Source organism: Cyprinus carpio, chromosome A22 (genome assembly GCF_018340385.1).
Source record: "Cyprinus carpio isolate SPL01 chromosome A22, ASM1834038v1, whole genome shotgun sequence".
Classification (NCBI taxonomy): Eukaryota; Metazoa; Chordata; class Actinopteri; order Cypriniformes; family Cyprinidae; genus Cyprinus; species Cyprinus carpio.
Genome location: NC_056593.1, coordinates 5,819,636 through 5,840,341, shown reverse-complemented (window position 1 = coordinate 5,840,341; position 20,706 = coordinate 5,819,636). Strand labels below are relative to the sequence as shown.

Sequence of the window (20,706 nt, the reverse complement as noted above, 5' to 3'; positions counted from 1 at the left end):
TGGTGTGCAGTGTGTGTGTGTGTGTCTCCTGAGTCATTATGACACTCATAATGATCTGTTGTCCTTATCAACCAAGACAAACGTACTGAGAAAAAAAGGAAAGAATAAAATACGGTTAATGAGCATGAGCAGCCATTACAAAAACAAACTGTACATTTACAGTGGAGGAACACCAATATTATGGTACTGTTATATACCATGGTACTTTAAAAGTAGTACCATGATATATGTCTAAGAAAAGAGTTATACCACGCTAAATGTCAAAAAAATGTGTTAATACCATGGTAAATGTAAAAAAAAAAAAACAAGTTAAAAGTGTAAAAAACATGGTAATATCATGATAAATGTTTGAAAAATGTTAATAATACTATGACATATGAACATATGTCATAGCACCATGGTAAATTTACAAAACAACAGAAACAGCACTGTAAATGTCTGAAATGTCCATGTTTTTTGTTAAAAAAAAAAAAACGTAATATGTAATGTCTGAAAAAAATTCCAAAAAATACCAATACCATGGCAATACTAATGTAAATGTGCCAATCACATGTTATAAATGTCATGGTAAACATGCTAATATTATGGTAAATGTCTGAAAGAAAACATGATAAATGTGAATAGAGTTGTATTAGAGTATAACATGGTAAATGTCCCATGTTTTTGTCCAAAAAACAAACAAACAAACAAACAAACACACACACACACACAAACTAAAGTAATAGCATGGCAAATGTCTATAAAACATGTTAATACTATAATAAATGTAAAAAAAAAAAAAAAAGTCTCAAAATTGAATAGTATGGTAAATGTGTTACCATGTTACTCTTTGGTTAAAGAGTCTTTGTATGTATAAATTTGTGCTCCAAAATTCGAACTAAGAAAATCTCTCTCTTTAAGAGCTTTGAATTCAATAGTGGGGGGGCAGAGACAGGAAACCATGGAAACCAGAGGTTTTTGATAAATAGCTAAAGTGTGTCCCTACGTGTGTTTGCGTCCTGTGCTCTGTCATGTCTGCTATCTGTAAGTCCTGATGGTGTGTCTGTGCATGTAAATTTGTGTATTCACCTCAACTAATCTTCAATTTACAACCTACAGTATAGGCAAATGTGCACGCAGCAATGAATGCACTATGGACAGCCACTCTCAACTGGTTTCCCAAGCAAGCTGACAAACCTACAGTAACAAAATTTATTTGTAATATTTGTATATTTTTTATAATAAATAAAGTCATTTACAACTCTGAATAGAATATATTATGTCCAAACACTGTTTTAAACAATATTAAAACATGCTACATAAACTGATAGCCCCACAATGAAACAGATTATTAAATCCGCAGCAGTGTCTCCCATCTAATCCCATAAAAATATTAAAAAAAAAAAAATTTATACTAAAAAATTCACAGTTATATACACCTCTGCTTTTTATATCATACCCCTGTGACCCAGTGTCTCCCATTGAAAATAGGTTCAATTATCCTGTGTCCAGCCCTAGTCAATGTTCAGAACGTCCCACCATGTGCCGGAGAATACCCAACTAATCCGCGATGCACGGTGCGTTCTACGAGCCAGCAGCGCCGTCCGTCCGAGGAAATGTCCTCTGAGTTAGTAGCCACTGGCGGAGTGGATGTTGCCCCTGGCACCAGTTTGACCCAGAGCTCAGCCCAATCGAGCCGGAGGAGATCCACCGATGACTGATTCCACCACACCTGCGGCTGCCAAGCAACTGAGCAGAGGATCGCCCTCCAACCCTTCAGACCAGGTTCTGCCGGCTACAGAGTGGCGTTGGTGTGAGCGCAGAGAGGAGCTGAGGGTGAGCCACAAATAAGGTGAGGCCTAGAGTTCCCGGTGCCAAAACGAAGAGGGGAGGGCTCCAGCCCCTGAATCCAATTCAGAGGGCCCTCCAGTGCCCACTCCTCGAAAATACCTGCCCTCCCACCTGCTCCAGTCTCTTCCACTGCTGTCGTCTGGCTGCCCTCTGCTCGCCCTCAGCCCACCCTCATTATGGTGCGAGCCCCGCGGGACTGCCATCCTCCAGCGTCACCCTGGTCGGAGTCTTCCTCACCTACGCCTCCGAGGCCCGTACTCCACCTTGGCCCGTAGACCTAGCGGCTCCACCTCGGCTCCTAGCTCCCTCACCTCCACCATCACCCGTCGATCCATCAGCTCCACAGAGCTCCCTCATCCCCCCAGCTCCGCCTTGGTCGGGTGTCGCCCTGCCATTGCCTCTGGACTCCTCTCCTCTGGTTGCGCCTCATCGCTCTGTCCCACCGGCTCTATTGGGCTCCTTCCTCCCACAAGCTCCACCTTGGTTCTCTGTCGCTCCGGCTACGCCATGGATCTCTGCCTTTGTCACCAGGTCACCAGAGCCCTCGGCTCCACCCTGCCTCCCCCCCCCCCCCGAGCCATCCAACTCCCCCTGGCTCGTTGGCTCTCCATCTCAGGCTCCTCTTCCACCTGCTCCACCGCCATTGGTCGGCCCCCTCCTCCATGGCTCCTCCCACCGTCGGCTCCACCGTGGGCCACTGTTATGGCTGTGGCCTGGGTCTTGTTGTGCTCCTCCTGCTCTGGGTCCCTCCTGTCTCCTCCCTCCTTCGTCGCCCCCCCCCCCCGGTCTCTGTCTGCCGGCCTACTCTTGGATATCCGTCCTCCTCCAGAACCTCCCAAGTTCCCACCCACGCCTCCCTCTGTTGTTGCTACGGTGCAAGGACGCACCTTCCGGGAGGGGGTGATATGTCAGGGTTATGGACCTGTGTTTTGCTCCCTGTGACCTAGTTTATGTCTCCCGTGGTTTGTTAATCTGATTTCAGGTGTGTCTAGTTCTTCCCAAATTATCCTGAGTTTAAAAGCCCTAGTCCTTTCAGTCAGTGTTTGTCAGTTCTGAACGTCCTTCCATGTGTTCCTGTGTCTCCTACTTTCCCCTTGTGATTGGATTATTAAAGACTGTGATATTGAAGAACTCCTTGTTTCCTCGTTCCTTGCTCTCCGAGTGTATTGTGACAAATATAAAGCTATAATTGGCAGAAATAAAAGTCACGATTACAAGAAAAAGAACACCCTGTGAATTATGATTGCAATTATAAGAAATAACATCACAATTGTGAGACAAATTTGCAGTAGCAAGATATAAAGTCACATTGTAAATAAAGTCGCAATTACAAGAAATAAGGTTGCAATTGTGAGATATAGTCACTTCGTAAAATATAGTTGCAATTATGAAATATAAAGTCGCAATTGCAAGAGAAATTCAGAAGTCAATAATTCGCACACACATATCATCAATAAACACCCTCACAAATTTAAATTAATCGTGTATTTGTGCGTGATTGTTAGTACTACAGTCTTCAGGAGTCAGCGCTGTGGCACATTGTGATTCATTGTGTATTTGTGCGTGATTGTTAGTACAGTTACAGCGACCACAGCGGGACGTCTGCCTCTCAGTCGGTCTCATATAATTGTTGTTCTTTAATTCGGTTAAACTCAGGACAAAGAAACCGCTGATCCATTCTGCTCTCTCACTCCGTCATTATTCTCGTCCCTTTTTTTACGTTCTTTTTGCCATCTAATAGGTGGACGGTGGTGCAGCTTAATGGAGGCAGACTCTGCTGAAAGCTTTTCACCGCTCACCCAATTAATCTCCCTCTCTCTTTCCCCTCAAACACACATTCAAGTTTTCTCTCTGTTCTTTGTTACACACAAAGTCAGCTTGGGTGAATCTCACGAATCCTATCACAATATCTATGACAAACATTTCCGGTTTCTGTATGACCCCAAAATCAATGGAAACAAGAAATTAAGCATATTTTTCAGAAGCATTAGCCTTTTCCCCACTATTTTCATAACGTTCACAATTCGAGTTTTATGGCTTTTAGTACGTTTGTTCATTTTTAGGCTAATCTATATGCTAGTGTACTCCTAAATGCTAATAAAAATCCTCATTACTGAAATGCAAAAATAGTCATTCATATTAACGTAATGAGAAAAAAAAAAGAAAGAAAAAAAACAGTGATATATTATTTAAATTGTGTTTTTAGACATAATGGTACTATTTTTTTGTACTGAATTTAATGTTTGTCAATTTTCCTGCTGAAACAAAAAAACAACAATAAAAACAGGCTAAGATAGTTTCATGGTTTTAGCTGGTTCAATCTTGTTCAGGATTAAACAAAAACCATCAAACTAGACCAGTCAGGGCCAGAAAGTCAGCTTAGGCTGGTTTAAGCAAAAGCCATTTTTATTTTAATACATATAAAGTCACATTTAGAAATATAAAGTTGCAATTGCAAGAAATAAAGTCACAATTGTGAGATATAAAGTTGCATTCATGAGAAATAAAGTTGAAGTCAAGGCTGGAAAACCAGCTTAGGCTAGTTTAAGCAAGACATATTAGAACCATTTCTACTTTAATACAATTAAAAATACTAACTTACAAAAATGTGAGAAAATAAATTAAAATTAAATAAAAAAACTCCAGATGCATTCAGTAATGAAAATATAAATCATTTTCACATAAGATAATGAAAATGGTAATGCCACTGTAAATGTCCCCCAAAGACAGTAATAGCATGATAAAGGTCATTGTAAATATGGTAATACCATGGTAAATGTCTAACAAACATGGTAATACCATCATAAATGTAGCAAAAATGGTAATAGATACCATCAATCTTAATGGTCCTAAAACAGGCTTCATTATCTTTCAACAAATTTCTAATTTCTTATTTTTAAATTTGCGGTCAGAGTCGGACATGGTCTCCACACGTTTGGTGATATTTACACTCTTGGTGTTTCTCTGTTGTTTTTCTTTTATGTCACACACACACATATGCCGTATAACAGATAGCTGTGCGTTTTATAAACGGAGGCCTCCTGCAGTCTCAGCTTTGCAGAGACGCTGACAAATAGATGCCTTTCTTGAAAAGCTGCACGGAATGTGTGTGCGTGAGTGTGTGTGTGTTTGCTGCAGTGAGGTGTGGAGAGGGAGGGAGAGCAGTGCTGGAGAGCTAGAGTGGGCTGTAATGGGTGTAATTTGAGTTAGAGAGAGAGAGTGAAATGAGAGTGAGAGTTAGAAAATAAAGAGCGTACCGATTAGGAGAGGAAGACGGGGTTCGCACGAGAATGAGAAAGAGAAAAATGGCAGAATGCAAAAGCTTCTGAGAGCTTCCGCAAGAATGAAATGAGAGCAATGTAGAGGGAGAGACAAAGTGAAAACCTGTAATTTTCCATGCCACAAATAATAATGAGTTTTCAAACAATTTTCCCAAACAGAGAAAAAAGAGCAAATATCTCGATGACATCATCCTGCACTACTCCGATTTTTGTCCAATCAAATGCTGTCTAGAATGAGAATATAGATTAGCCTCACAGCTCATAGACATGAATGCAAACTTTCTATTCTTATTTCATGGTGTGTTTTCAAGAATTTCTTGTTTACTTGCCACCAAGTGTCTTAAACAAAATCTAAAACATCTCAAAGATTCTATGCACAAACCTCGCAAACTTTGGTGCCTCCAGTGACTAGTTCTTGCATAGCAGTGCTCATTATATCAAAGATATTCAACTTCGGTCACCTAAAAAGAAAATGGAAATTTATTAACTTTTATGTTGTTATTTGATGGTTATTTTAAAACCATCTTGAAAACTTTTTGCAATGCCTTTATCAAAACAATGCCTGTTTTGTATAGATCTTTACTATTTTACCCTTGTTGGGTAATAATGAAAAAGGAATGAATGTATGAGTGGGAAAACCTGAGATATATAAATAAATAGTTTAATTACTTTTTTTTATTTTTCTGCATCATTTCCAATCAAGCATAAATAAATAAATTACAAAAATAAATAAATACATATGACTGAAGTGCCTTTGATATAGAAATAAATATTAGTTTTTTTTTTTTAATTTACTGCATCATTTCCAATCAAACTGTAATTTAACTGTAATATAATGTCACATTATGAAAATAATCTAAATATAATAATTATATTTGTTTAGGATACACAAAATGCTACTGTAGCTATGAATCAAGCCTTAAAAATACTACAGAATCAGATTTTTTTTTATTCCAAAAACATTCAAAATGTAATTTCCATCACAGAATATTATTAATCATTTGGGATGTGATGGAAATTACAAATGTGGTGGCATTTTTTATGACTTTCAGGTAGAAAAAAAAGAGAAAATTCTCCTATGATGCATGTATATTGTCTGATAGACATTGTTAGCAGACAAATTAAAAGGGCTAGCGAAGGGTGTATGTTTATTAGGCATCCACAAGGCCTAAAGTTCAAGAAACCCCTAAAAATGACCAAGCAGTCTGAAGCTTCAAACATGCAGGTGCTTTAATGGTAAAAAGTCTGTAAAAAGACACTCAAAAAAATTGGCCCTATCAAGACTTATTCAAATTCTTTTGTTTTATATTTTATACATACCACTGCAAAGACAGACTATGAATGCTTTGAGATAAAATATGGAAGACAGTCACAAGTCCAATACGTCCTTGAGGATGCAAGGGCTCGCTTTGCTTTTCTACAAGCTGCATGTGTGTGTTTGACACTGGCAAGGTTGTGCTTTCCAACGTGTGGCATTAACCTGATAACATGTCTGGTCTGTCCCCACGGTAACAGACTCTGTTGTCCCTTTCCATCACTGGCACACTGACCTTTTTTACAGTGACCTGCCCCAGGACTGGCAGACACAGAGAGAAAGAGAGAGAGAGACAGGCTACACACCTGCCCTCCATCAGAACTCCGCATCTGCTGTCTTCAAAGCCGCAGTGATGCACAAGTGTGTGCGCCAGCTGCATTTGAAACCCGATCGGAGATTCACATCAAACAGGCCTGCCTGAGAGCTGACCAAACACACACACACCGAGTAAATCTCCCAGACACTTATGATTTCTCTTTTCTCTGCTACACACTCCATTTCTCATTGTCTGCTGGGGGTTAACGCTTTTATAGATGGTTGTGAGCCATTTGTTTGGTTTTTGTGTGTGTGCGGGCGATGAAATATCTCAGACGGCACACCCAGAGCGTTAAACGGGAAACTTAGCGGAAACACTGATGGAAGAGGTATCAAGTCTAATGCAGAACATAAGGCTAATAGGGATTAGAGGTGAAGAAAAGTGGAGGAGATAAAATTGTAAAAGAGATGTGAGATGCGAGCGAGGATTTGGCGAGCAAGCCGGGAGATTCCAAGTGTAGTCCGGTGCCATAATTCATGAGATGTTCTTCGTTAAACCAGGTGGCCAGATTGCAAGACCTCAGAATATATATATATAAAAAAAAAAGACAAAAAACAAAAAACAAAAAAACTAAACCTAACTTCTTAAAAAAAAAAAAAAAAAAATAAAAAAATAAAAAAAGGAAAAAAAAAATTGAAATAAACAGTAACAAAAAAAAAAATAGTACTGGGCAACGATTAATTGCATCCAAAATAAAAGTTTTTGTTTTGTTAACATAATATATGTGTGCGTGTTGTGTATATTTATTATATATGTTATTTCAGCTAGTTTCATTTTCATTCATTTTCAGTTTATTCAAAAACAAGAACTAATAGAAATGACAAAAATGCATAACAAAATTACTTAAATGAAAATGGAAAATATAAAAATAACCTAATTCAAAATATTAATAAAAGCTATAGTAGTATCTAATTTATACTAAAATAACATTAACTGTCACAATATTTATTATTATTTTAAATTAATTTTTACTTTCACAGGTAAAATTTTAGTCATAAAATGAAATATTATATATATACACTAACATTTACTATTTTTCATGAAGAAATTATAATGTATTTGTCACCTAAAAAACTATAACAGTATCTTAATGATACTAAAATAACACTGATAATTAATATTTTAAATTTGCCTTTATATTTAGATTTTCAGTTTTCATTTTAGGTTCAATTTTAGTTAGAAAACTGAAAAAATGTAAAATAAAAACTAATTCAAAATAATAACTATAACTATAAAACTATAATATCTCGATTCCAAAATATCACTATTTATTTAATAATTTATTAATATTTTGAATTAGCTTTTATTTTTTGGTTTTCAGTTAAATTTAAGTCATTTTGTTATGTTTTGTCTTATATATATTCTTTTAGCTTTAATTTATTTCTAGTTTTAGTAATCTTAGTGCTTAGAACTTTTCTGTTAGTTGCCAAGGCAAGATTTCTAATTTTCACTTAAAATTTTTACATTTAAGATTTTAAGAGAATATTTATATTTGATTATCTTTAAGCTTTACTTCAATAATCAAAAATCATTTTCAATAGTTTTAGTTTTAGTTAACAATAACAACACTTTCTTGGCCAGAACCCCCCCCCCAAAAAAAAAAAAACTAACAAATCAAAAAAAAAAATTAGGGTGCTTAAACAATACAGTTTATGTTGTGAGAGAATCCAGCAAATCTTTGATTACAAAAGGGATGAATGGCCTGTTGCATGGATGTAAAAAAAAAAAAAAAGGGTTTACAAACATGACAAAATCTTGCAATTTTAAAAATTGCTCATTTCGAATGAAAACACACCAACGGGAATTGCAAAAAGGTGCAGTTCAATCCAATCCACCATATTCCAAAAACACACCTCACCCAAATGTCAGAGCGTTCTCCAGTGTATAACTCAGCTAATACGGGGAGAGAGAGAGAGAGAGAGAGAGAGAGAGAGAGAGCTATTATTCCTGGCTGCCTCATTTCCAAGTCCAATTTCTAAGAACGGAGCGATTGAGTGACGCCAACCGAAAGGCCCTTCACCTCCTCGCTCTCCCTCCCTACTTCTCTTCCTCCCTGCTGCAGGAAGTCGGGTGTGTAGAGAGCATCCTGCAGTCGATAAGGGTATCGATCCCACTCGGGTTTGGTAAAGTGATAGATAAAGAAACGAGTGGAGTGACAGACCGAGGAGAATCATTTAACCCTGCGGGGGGGGAGTGAAGGAGGGACAGTAATGACAGCATTTTCCGGGGACTTATCTTCGCAGAAAGAGAGGGAACGCAAACATTGCTACCGCCATGCACGGAAGAGAGGGAAGAAAAGAGATAGGGAAAGAGAGAGAGAGAGAGAGAGACATGCCTCATTTTCTAAGAAGTGATTTGAATAATGAGGAAGTGTAATTTTCTCTCTTTCTCGTCTGTGGTCGCGGGTCTCTAATTGCTCAGGCTGAATGTAGAGTGGGCTCGTAGTCTGTGATCTGGCTCTCCTGTTCTCACATAATCGCACACGTTTTTCCCCTGTCTCATCCCCACCCCCCCCTCTTCTTTATGCCTTCTCTCTCTTGTGGTCTCTGTATCTTTTCTTTTCTGCCTTGCCCCACAAATTTCAAAGCCGGGCGGCCCATTTCAGAATTTCCCATCTCTCTTAATGTTTCTGTCTTTCACTTTTCTTCATTTTTGGCTGAATGTGTGTGTAGCAGTGTTGGCGAAGCTACTTTCAAACTAGCTTCTGAAACTACTGAATCATTTTAGTTAAGATCTGAAAAAGCACTTGGCAACACTACAAGAACTAACAAAAAAGTAGCTTAAACCAGCTATCTGATTATCTAATTGAATTCTTTAGATGATCTTAATTAATCTGGCATAAAAACTATAAAAAAAATCTCAATAAGGTTGATGAAAACTCAAATTGAGCAAACAAATTTATGCAAAATATGAGTAATATAACCAGAAAACAGCTTTTGGCTACAACACACTTCACTTTAAAAAGCGAGACACTGTTTTTGGGCCATTTACTATGAAAATTGATATTATGTTGATGAAAACTAAATATGTCTAATAAAACCAGGAAACAAAAATTTGCTACAATGAACTTCACTTCAAAAAGGAAAACACAGGAAATGGCAAATGAAGATCTGTATTAGGCTGATGAGGACTTGAACTGAACAAATGATTTACACTAAATATGACTAACCCAACCAGAAAACACCATTTTGCAACAAAATACTTCACTTCAAAATCAAAGACACAGGTACTCCCTCGTGGGACTCAAGTGAACCATTGAATCATTTGGTACTGAACTGTCCAAACAAACTAATTCAATCAAATGATTAGGATGCTACATATAAGAAACCGTGGGCCACTTCACTGCTAATCATTGAAAAAGTAGCTTGTCAACAAAAACGTTGCTATTTTCACCTTAATTACTGTCTTGCTGGTGAAAAAAGTAGGTAGTTAGAAACCAACATCTAATATCCAACAATAAATCTACAAAAACCAATAAAAAACAAATTATAATAAAAAATGTACACCATAAAAAATAAAAAAAAAAATAAATCAATATAAGCAACTAGTATTATTAAAAAAAAACTAATTCCACAATAAACATAAACACACAATAATAATTGATAACAATATAGAATAATTATTGAAGGACCATGTGACAATGAAGACTGGCGTAATGGCTGCTGAAATTCAGCTTTGCATCAGCAACATTTATTTTAAATGAAATTATATTTGAAAGTATTACTGTTTTTCTGTGTTTCTGATGAAATAAATGCAGCCTTGGTGAACATTTTATTTCTTAATGTACATATTTCACTAAAAAAAACAAAAAAGATAATTAATGCCACTAATCAACAACGATAAATTTCTTAATGTACATATTTCACTTGAAAACTTAAAAATGTTCATGAATGCCATTCAACTTCAACGATAGAGAGAAGTATTGTTTGTATTCACCTCTGCTTTGCTGCGGCAGGTTGAAAGCCAAAACGTGTGCTCAAATTACTTAATATGTGTATGTGTGTGGATGTATGCACCTCTTTGAATGAAGGTGTGTATGTGTCCAAGCTGTGGAGTGCTACTCCTGAGTGGCAAATACAATAATTGTACGTTACGCCGGAGCAAAGCAATCAGACATGAATGAAGAAATTAATTGGCCGATCTCTGGAGACTAAAATAGAGTCCCTCCCTCCCCGACACACACACACACACACATACACACTCTAATCAGCCGTGGCTGACAGCCCCTCCCTGTGAGCGCTAGCGGGCAGAGGATCAGAGAGGGGCATTATAAGAGATGAAAGAGGTGCGGTGGCCGCTGCAGAGGTTGCCGGGGTGTGTTACGCACCATGAACTTGCTGGGCAAGAATGGACAGAACTAGCACACACACATATACGATCTCTCACTTGCATTCTAATACACAGGATTCACATAAAATCAAATAAATGTGCATTTGGTCTATACGTACAGCTGCTAGCTTTGCTGAATATAGCTGTTTATAGTACTAAACCTGTAAAAGATATACAGTAAAAATTACTGTATTGGATAAAAGCTGAAAGTATTGGATAAATCTAAAAGTAATAATTAAAATATATGTAAACTTATAACATGCAACACCTTTTGTTTAATCAATAAATGTCATAATATACATACAATTGTTAGCCGTCTTGAATATGTAATTGAATATGTTACCGCAAACTGTAAAAATCAAGTGTAAAAAAAAAATACAATAAAATTCAATATATGTGGATTTTAAAGTTTGTCATACACAAACAGTTCAAACAAGGCAGCAAACAATCGCTCATGTACAATTGCGCTAGCTACAAATAAACTTACACTAACAATTTACATATGCTTGCTTTGTTGAATATAGTTGTTCACAGTATAATTTGTCGAAAAAACACTAATGTAAAAATTTACATTTTGATACACTGGATACACTACCTAAAAATAAACATGCAGTCGTAATATACATACAATTATTAGCATTATTCAATATGTAGTTGAATTTAAGTTATCGTAAATTCGACAAATCAAGATTGCAATTTTTTTTCAAGTTAAACAGGACCGCACACACAACCATTCACATACAATTTTAGGGATACACGATAAATATAGGCACGATATCGTTGATATCAGTTGTTAAACCTTAAAATGTTATGAATCTACGAGAATACTTTTTGTGCACAAAGAAAACAAAAATGACTTTTTGTGCACAAAAAGTATTAGCTTCATAAAATCACAGTTGAAGCACTGATGTCACATGGACTATTTTAACAGTGTCTTTACTACCTTTCTAGGCCATAAAACGTTTAAATTGCATTCCTGTCTATGCAGGGTCAGAAAGCTCTTGGATTTCATCAAAAATATCGTAATTTGTGTTCTGAAGATGAGCAAAGGTCTTACGGATTTGGAAGACATAAGGGTGAGTAATCAATGACAGAATTTTAACTTTGGGGTGAACTATCCCTTTAAACAAAACTGCAACACACAATCACTCAAGTACACTTTCATACACATGATGTGAGCTATAATATTTGTACAACCACTAGCTTATTGTCGATCATAGTACTGTTGATATAACAGAAAAAAATAAGTTGTGTTGGATAAAAGTGTCAAAAGTAAATGTTGTACAAACTGTAAATAGCTGTAACATAAACAAACAGTAAACTGTTGTAAGCGAGGTAAATATGTGAACATTTACCATTTACAGTAAGTTGAGTTGGATAAGTGTAACAAATATAAAAGAACAAAGAAATGCATAACAATGTAAAAATCTAGAATAAAAGTAAGGTAAATATAATATACACAGTTTTTATGTTTATCGTACATAAATGAACACAACAGTCACGCCTTCTCAGACAGATAATTTCCTCTTCGACGGGTGAAGCGTTTAAGCCCCTGTGTGGCAGTGCTACGACTCAATATTCAATTTTCCTTCTAATTGCCCCAACTATCGCCCCAACCCCCCTTCCTCCCTCCATCTACGCCGCATTACCGTTGGCGTACCCAGACTGCCCAAACAACTTAACTAACGCACCCCACTCCCCAGGGGCATGTGCGCATATGTGTGTGCGTAGGGTTCTCTGAGGCGGTATTCAGAGATGAAGGGGTCATACAAATGGTTTGTGTTTCTTGCGACGTGTGGCTTGTCTTTGACAGGCCACTCACTCGTGCATGCCAAATGTATGCGCATGCTTGACTGAAGCTGTGTGTTGTGGGAATGGCACTTTGTGACTTTAAACGCAGATCTGAGGCCAGGTGTTCTGTGCGCGGCATAAACACTTTTGTGATTCCAAGCTTTCATCCTAGCCAGAGAGAGACGAGAGACAGCAGGGGTGGGGGATACACAGGAAGGAGGATGGACGGGAAAGGCAGGGAGAAAGAAGAGGAAGATAGAACAGGATCTGCGTGTCGGTGAAAGAAATGCCGGCGGATCGCATTGTCTGCCGTGCTGAAATTACCGGCTCTGCTTGTCTCAAAAACATCCCAGCGGGAAACCGCCTGGAAGAGAGAAAGGCATAGGGAAAGTAGAAGAAAAAAGCACTTCTTCCCTGAAAGAACATTTTTAAAAGAGCATTTGCATGACTTCATTAGTTTGTAGCGCAACAAGAAAGAACGTTTCACATTTGTTTACGGGATAAACAAGAGAGAGAGACCTTTCCAAATGTTTAGTGTGCATGAACACGGAATCTCAATTAGCAAGAGTGTCTCTGGCGACAAACAAGACGGCAGGCCCTCTGCACGTGCCGAATCGATCAATTAATTAGCCGGCGGTGTGCGGATACGCCAGAGGTCTTCAATCAAAGGCAGGCACACATGTGTGCAAAAAAACGCGCAGGGAAACCGGCGAACCGGCAATCTCTCTCTCGTTCCTGTCCGTATGGCACAAGGGCCCCCTGGACGGCATATTATTCATCTGACAGACAAGCGAGAGAGAGCGAGCGCGCAATAAAAGCATGTCCTCGCAGGCGCACGCTGACTCAGGAGCTGCATATATCAAAATAAGAGGAAAAAGCTGAATTATCCGGTGTGCTGCGGAGAACGTGGAAGGAATACAAATACCACACTCACGCGCACACACGCTCAATCTTCGTTCTTCGTGCACGCTGCTTTCCGTCGGAAGCCTGTCTCTCTCTGTGGCAGGTTCGAAACAGAACGGTTTCCTCTTTAGAAACAGACTGTGGGCAATTTCCTGCACTGATTAGTCAGATTACATGCATTAGACAAGTGAAGTATTTAAATCGCAATAAAATAACAGGAAAAGAGGCTTGAGATTCGGGGAGATCACCACACACTGTCTATCGCTCTCTCTCTGCCGCGGTCTCGCACTTTCTGTGATGTGATACACGCACACACATACGCATGGTGGAAAATTAATTCAGGCACTGAAGGGAAGCGCTGTCTGTGAATACTAATGCCAGCGTGCTGAAAGACCCCGGCAGCGCAGCGCTCAGAACTTGCGACGCTCAGTGTGTGTGTGTTTGCATGCATGTTGGACAGGTGAATTGTGGGTATATGTGCGCCTTAGACAGATAAAGCGTGTGTGATAGACAGGGAAGTTTGTTTATGTCAGATAAGTAAATTGTGAGGTGCGTGTTAGACAGGTAAAGTGTCTATATGTGCTAGTAGGATGAATGTGTTTGTGTGTCAGACAGTTTTAGTGTTTTTATCCATAGAAGGCAGGTGTGTGTGTGTGTTAGACACATGAATTATGTTGTTGCATGTCAGATATGTGTGTCTGTTAGATAGATCTTTGCATTACTCTCACGTGTTTATGTGTGAGTTAGACAAAGGTAGCCTATATGCAGGCATTATAGGAGTACGTTAGACTGGTGAAGTGTGTGTGTGCCAGTCCTGTAGAAAGGTGTGTATGTGCGTTTTGCTCTTAACTGCTCTTTAATATCCTCCGTCTCGTGCTCCCTAACGAGTCTCTAACGATCTGTGCGTCATTATGGCTCCACTCTTCCGTTCCCGTTAATATTTACCGGCCACACACACATAAGCGCGTGCGCTGCGCGGCTCATCTGCATGCTAAAGGTCATGCGGCTGCTGCAGTAATTGGCCTCTGTTGCTCGGAGCGACGGCGACGGAACAAACGAATGTCAGGTATTCCTGCCGCGCGCGGGAGTCGGCCATCGTACTGCTGTTTGTTTTTTGCAGTTGTTGGGTCGTTAGTTGGCGTACAAGTAAACACAGCAGAGCACGCACAGAGAAAGAAATATGACGCAACCTGTACTGAAAATAATTCATATCTTAACTTCATAAAAAAATAAAAACTTTTGTCACCTGCGCAGTGGTGTATTGTAAGGCTTGACATTATTCCATGATAATTGTGTTGCATGTAGAGTTGTATGTGTAATCTGCTCCCAGAAATCAAATCAAATATGATGAATACTCAGGTAATATTACTCTTAGAAAAGTTTACAAGGGAAACCATAGTTTAAAATGACAAAGTTATGTAAAATCAAAATAAATATGACCATAAGAATTTCTCTGTAATTGTAATTTAAAAAAAAAAAAAAAATGATGGACAATGATAGCCTATATATTATAACTGTAAAATGTTTTGTCACTGTAAAAAAAACTTAAAAGTATTGTTGAATATGACTGAATCACCTTGATTGCTGGTTTAAACCAAAACTAGTAGTTATAAGGGACAAATCAAGTAGAAATAGCATAATATTTATAAATATAAAATGGTGCGTTTTATGGACATAACAGGATAAAGCAACGTTTGCGAAAATGACACTACCAGGGCCAAACATAAAGAAAGTTACTTTTTTCAAACAGGCAGATCCAATTGTGCTTTCAGAAATATAATTCACTGTCATTGGTTAAAAGAAAGGATAGCCATGCCCCAAATGCACACCATTGGTTGAGCCGATGTTGCTAGCCGGGATACGCAAATAAGTTTTAATAGTCGCACAAAGCCACTTTTCAGGGAATCAACCTACAAATGATTAGGAGTATAGTATAATATAGTTTACCTTAATTTACCTTTTTTTACTCCACATTTTTCTATGTTTAGGATTTGTGATTGCGCTGTTGTTGTTTTTTTAATTTACAATAAAATGTACTTTAAAATGTTTATAGTATTTAATTGTAGATTCCTGTAAAACATTGCACAGCAGTAGGCCTTATGTATTAAGTGAGTAGGAAATGATACAGTTACACACATATGCGGTTTACACACTGGTGGTTCAACAGAGTTGTACAAAATTCGCTCCTTATCTACAGAGAGCCCACATTTCCACCAGTAAATCTTAATTATTGAGATTCGGTTACCAGGTATTCTACACATCTTGCATGAAGCATTAGAAACTGTCGGGAAGGCCTGCATTAAATGCAGTGGAGAATCCTGTACTCTTGTTATTAATACACCACCTCTGCTCTGATTTTAAATGAAACTTGTACAGTCATTTTAATCTAAAGGGATTTTTGCTCTTTTGTGGTATTAGTAACGTGTATGAAATCACAACCAGTAGCATATTATCCACAATAATTATTCAACTGAAGGTGTATAGTACACAATGATCCAAATCTTCAGATTTAGCATGGCATACGAATTCCATAAAAAACAACAACAATAACATCTACATACCAGCCATAGAGATGCCACACAAATCCATCAAAATGAAAACCAGCATACATCCTTCAAAATCCTTTCCATGTTTTGCCTCTCAGACTCGAGGAATTGAGATGATGATCCCAAGATCATTGAGATCAGGAGACATTACTCATCCTTACTCAGGAACCGCATGAGTTAAAGCTTTCCGACAAGCGGCACGGAGTGATGACATCATGTAGTAGGTAAAATTACAAACTCTTGACAGTGTTTAATCAGGTCCAGCAAGATGACGTCATTACCTGGGACTATGGCCGAATTCAGGCAGTGAATGATCTCGCTGAGTTACTTGGAGGTCGACTTTCTGTCTGTTTTGTCGATATTGAGCGAAATCTTGATGGTGTCCAGAAGAGACTCACATTACCAAGGCCGCCTTGTAACCGATAACTGCTAGGTCCTATATTGACCAGCCTACGGCACAAACCCTATCTAGACTGCCTGTGGTGATAATACATGTCATTTACATTTACAATTATTTATTTAGCATACACTTTTATCCAGAGTGACTAATAATAATGTCAGCTGATTAGTCCAAAATAGTACTGCTTCTGTAGGTCAGGAGGTAATATCTCAAGTTTTGAGATAAAATTTCAGATAACATCAAAAAAATAAATAAATAAATAAAATAAAAATTTCACCCTATCATGGTTTTAAATCCAAAATGTTCAGAAACTGTGTCAGAGGATGCTGCAAATGCATTTATGTCATTAGGGATGGTGTCACAAGAAAACACCATCATATCTTACACATCTTACAGACAATAATGTGTAAGCAGCATGTTTACATACATTTACAATCTTGCACAACTCAACAATGTGTTGTAATTTAAGGTCGTGAAAGATAATGTCTTAGTATAGGAAATTATGATCAGCACTCACGAGAATCATTTTACATTCATCACTGATGGGAGAAGACACAAATGTTTTGGCTCAAAGTCTTCCTCAGTGTGCAAAGAAATTCAATCCCTCCACCCACTTTTCAAATCACTAATTATACTGACGTCATCATTCAATAGCCAATGTTCAATAACTAAAATTATTAAATAATTTCCTTTTAAATACTAGACAATTTTCATATATATATATATATATAATAATTGTATATATTGTATATATATATATATATTATATATATATATATATATATATATACAACACAAAACATCACATCCAGTAGTACACCACACAATATAGCCGTGACTTAAACAACAATTATTTAGGATCACATATTGGTAAGATCATGTCAAAATCCATTGTAGAACAGTTTTTTTTACAGGTTCTTATAATGAATTCATTTTTGATAGTTATCAACATGTTGTGCATGTAAACATTCAATGTGAATGTGACTACGTGTGACTATGTAACTTATTGTAAGTGTATAACTGTAAAGGTCAGATCACACCAAGGACAGTAACTATAGCTTTAAAGTTTTAATAATTGTTCTAATTCTATGAGAATAAGGAAGTTCACACTACAGCTATAAGGATAATGAAAAAGAGGAAAGTTATTGTTGGAATCACTTTCAGAACGATTATTTCCATTTGATGAACGATAAAAACAGCTGACCAGAATGCTTTAATGAGCTCAAGCATTTAAAATTAATCTAAAATGCCATTTCCAATATTGCCTTTCATGCAGTGTGTAATGCAGTCATCAGTATTTAGAATCCCACTTCCTTGATCGCTACACGTCACTGGGTAACACATTTGCATAATTCCCGCCTAGGTGTGTTCACACCATATCGTAATTACCGTGAATATGAGATTCTAACTTGTAAAAATTGTTCACATCCTGTTCAGCTTGTACTTATAAATTGTGAACTACGAGTTTTCGGAGAGCTACAACTTGTACCATCTGACCACCTCAGATTCATTAGGCGCTATGTTTAGGCATTGATAATGCAATAATTCCAGGTCTAAGGGTGTGAACAGCTCCAAACAGAACATCACGTATTGTCTACTGAATGTAGCATCAAACACTTTACTGAAGACCTCTTCTCTAATCTTGAGGTGTTCAAACGCGTCTTGAGGTAGAGATCTAAATCTTTGACAGCTGCTTCTAACAAATTAGGCATTTGAGAAATTCCATGAGGTGTGATATTCCAAAGGCATATTATTGAGAAAACGAAAGAGTTTTTTTACCTTGCATGCATGTAAACCTATTGTAGGAAACTCACAAAACAATATTAGGAACCCTAAAAATGGCACAATGGGGCACTTTAAAGCGCCAGACAACGAAACTGCGCATGCGCGCTTTTAATGAATGGAACGACGTCGTGCGCTGGTGTGGACGTGCCTTAAATGTTTTTACTTGAAATGCATGCAAAATAACCTGAAATATTCTGACCTGTGAGTGTCTATTTTTGTGTATTTGTGCTGTTAAGACACACGCGCGCGCACAAACACACTAAGCGGGCCGATGTTGCCCAGTGACTTTGCTCTCGCCTGACAGTCTGTCTCCCTTCCTCTCGCCCCTCTTCCGCGCTCTACTTCCCTCTCCGGCTTGCGGCAGTCTTTCATTCCGCTAACTGCCTCTCTCTCTCCCTCTCAGACTGAGACAAGGCCGACAGGGTAAGTGTGACGTACATTGGCAGCGTTCGCAGGCAGCCTCACATACACACACGCACGTTGAGTGTGACTTGCGCTGGCAGAATTTGCAGCCTGCCTTCCCTCTTATCAGAGCTGTCAATCACGCGCTGGTGACAGCACCACGGGGAGCCCGACACGCAAATACACACAAACCATTGTTCCCAGCTGATCAACGCTCGCGCTTCCCCTAACACACAGATGCACACACATACGCACTGTAACGTACATAAAAACTTAGTATTTCCATAACCAGAGGCGCTTTTTAATAAACACACAATGTAGATTCATGTATAACGTTTATCTTGGGCGACAGAAAACAACTGAAGAAATATATACGAGGTAAATAATAATATATTACAGAATAAGATATTTTTTAATATAAATAATACAATTATAATAATGAACAATGTTTTTTTATTTATATGAATAATATATCATATTTTAAATAGTTATATTTAATATATTCAGTATAGGCTAATGCACACTTGTCAACCCTCCCGTTTTTCTCGGGATTCTCCTGTATTTATAATCTTTCGATGCATATTTGATATGTTTGCTATACAATTTGCCCCTGTAAAACTTCCTTAATTTGTATGGCCCAAACCTCATTATATGAATAATCAGGTCAAGCTGCTTTGTTACTGGGGAAACGGCTATATTTCTGCTGTTCCGAAAGCGCCACCTGCTGACAGAGAATGAATTTGCATTTTTAAATAAGCCCTTAGAAAACATGCAGTTGTAGCCTAAATGTGAACCAGTGGATCGACAAGATAATGGATTATGAAAATCTAAATATACAGCCTACACTAAGATATAGTTATATGTTACTAAATGAATATAATTGTTTGATAATAATTGTTTATATTAATATAGTGATTGACAGCCTGCCTTTGCTTTGCAGCCTGAAATGAAGACGGACACAGTTTTTGTGTTATCCATCAGTTTTTACTCAGTGCAACTTATAACACCCAAGTGAAAGATATAAAAGCAATATGTCACACAAATAAATAAATAAATGAATAAATAAAAAGCCTGAATCACTGAGATGGAAAAAGGACCATCCCCTTGTGACAGTATTTTGTTGAACCACATTTTGATTTAATTACAGCCTTTAGCCGGTTGAGATTTGTCTGTACCAACTTTGCAATATTTGTCCACTCTTCTTTGCAGAACTGCTCAATTTCAGAAAATTTGATGGTGACTGTTTGTGCAGTCTTCAAGTCATTCCACAGATTTTCAACTGGGTTTAGGGCTCTGACTAGGCCATGCAAGGACATTCATCTTTTTCTCATTCAACCACTGTGTGGTCAGTTTTGCTGTGTTTTGGTTCATTGTCATGTTAGAAGGTAAACCTTTTTACCACTGACAACTTTCAGATTTTCTTAAAAATTTTGCCCATATATTTTTCCTTCTATCCTGACAAGTGCTCCAGTCCCTGCTGCAGAGAAGTGATGAGCTGTATTGAATTTCCGCTAGACATATTGTTTGGTGTTGAGGCCAAATAATTCAATTTTATTCTCATCTGCCTCAGAATGGTCAAGGTGTGTTTTGGCAAAGCTCAGTCGTGACTGCATGTGGCCTTTCTTGAGGAGTGGCTTTTTTCTTGCAACCCTCCCATACAAGCCACATTTGTGGAGAATGTCTGGTTTTATAGGTAGTTTTGATGTGGCTGGTAAACATGAGTAGGAAAACACATAGATATAAATAGGTTTTTGTGCCTCTGAATGCATGTTCTGCCAGAGAAAACCTGGAGTAAACAAAGGTACTTG

General features: G+C 37.8%; 1 long non-coding RNA gene across 3 annotated transcripts in view; it reads right to left on the bottom strand.

Annotated features, from left to right (window-relative positions):
* Nucleotides 1-14,101, bottom strand: part of LOC122134998 — a 29,709-nt gene extending 15,608 nt beyond the window's left edge. The window contains exons 1-3 of one of the 3 annotated variants that reach the window (XR_006153260.1): nt 13,797-14,101; nt 5,494-5,572; nt 4,477-5,339 (exon numbers count right to left, since the gene is read on the bottom strand). This is a non-coding gene — a long non-coding RNA (uncharacterized LOC122134998). Of the gene's footprint in view, nt 1-4,476; nt 5,340-5,493; nt 5,573-13,796 lie in introns of those variants that run through there. The other 2 variants (XR_006153262.1, XR_006153259.1) reach the window with 2 other exon arrangements.
* Between the last annotated feature and the right edge of the window lie 6,605 nt (nt 14,102-20,706).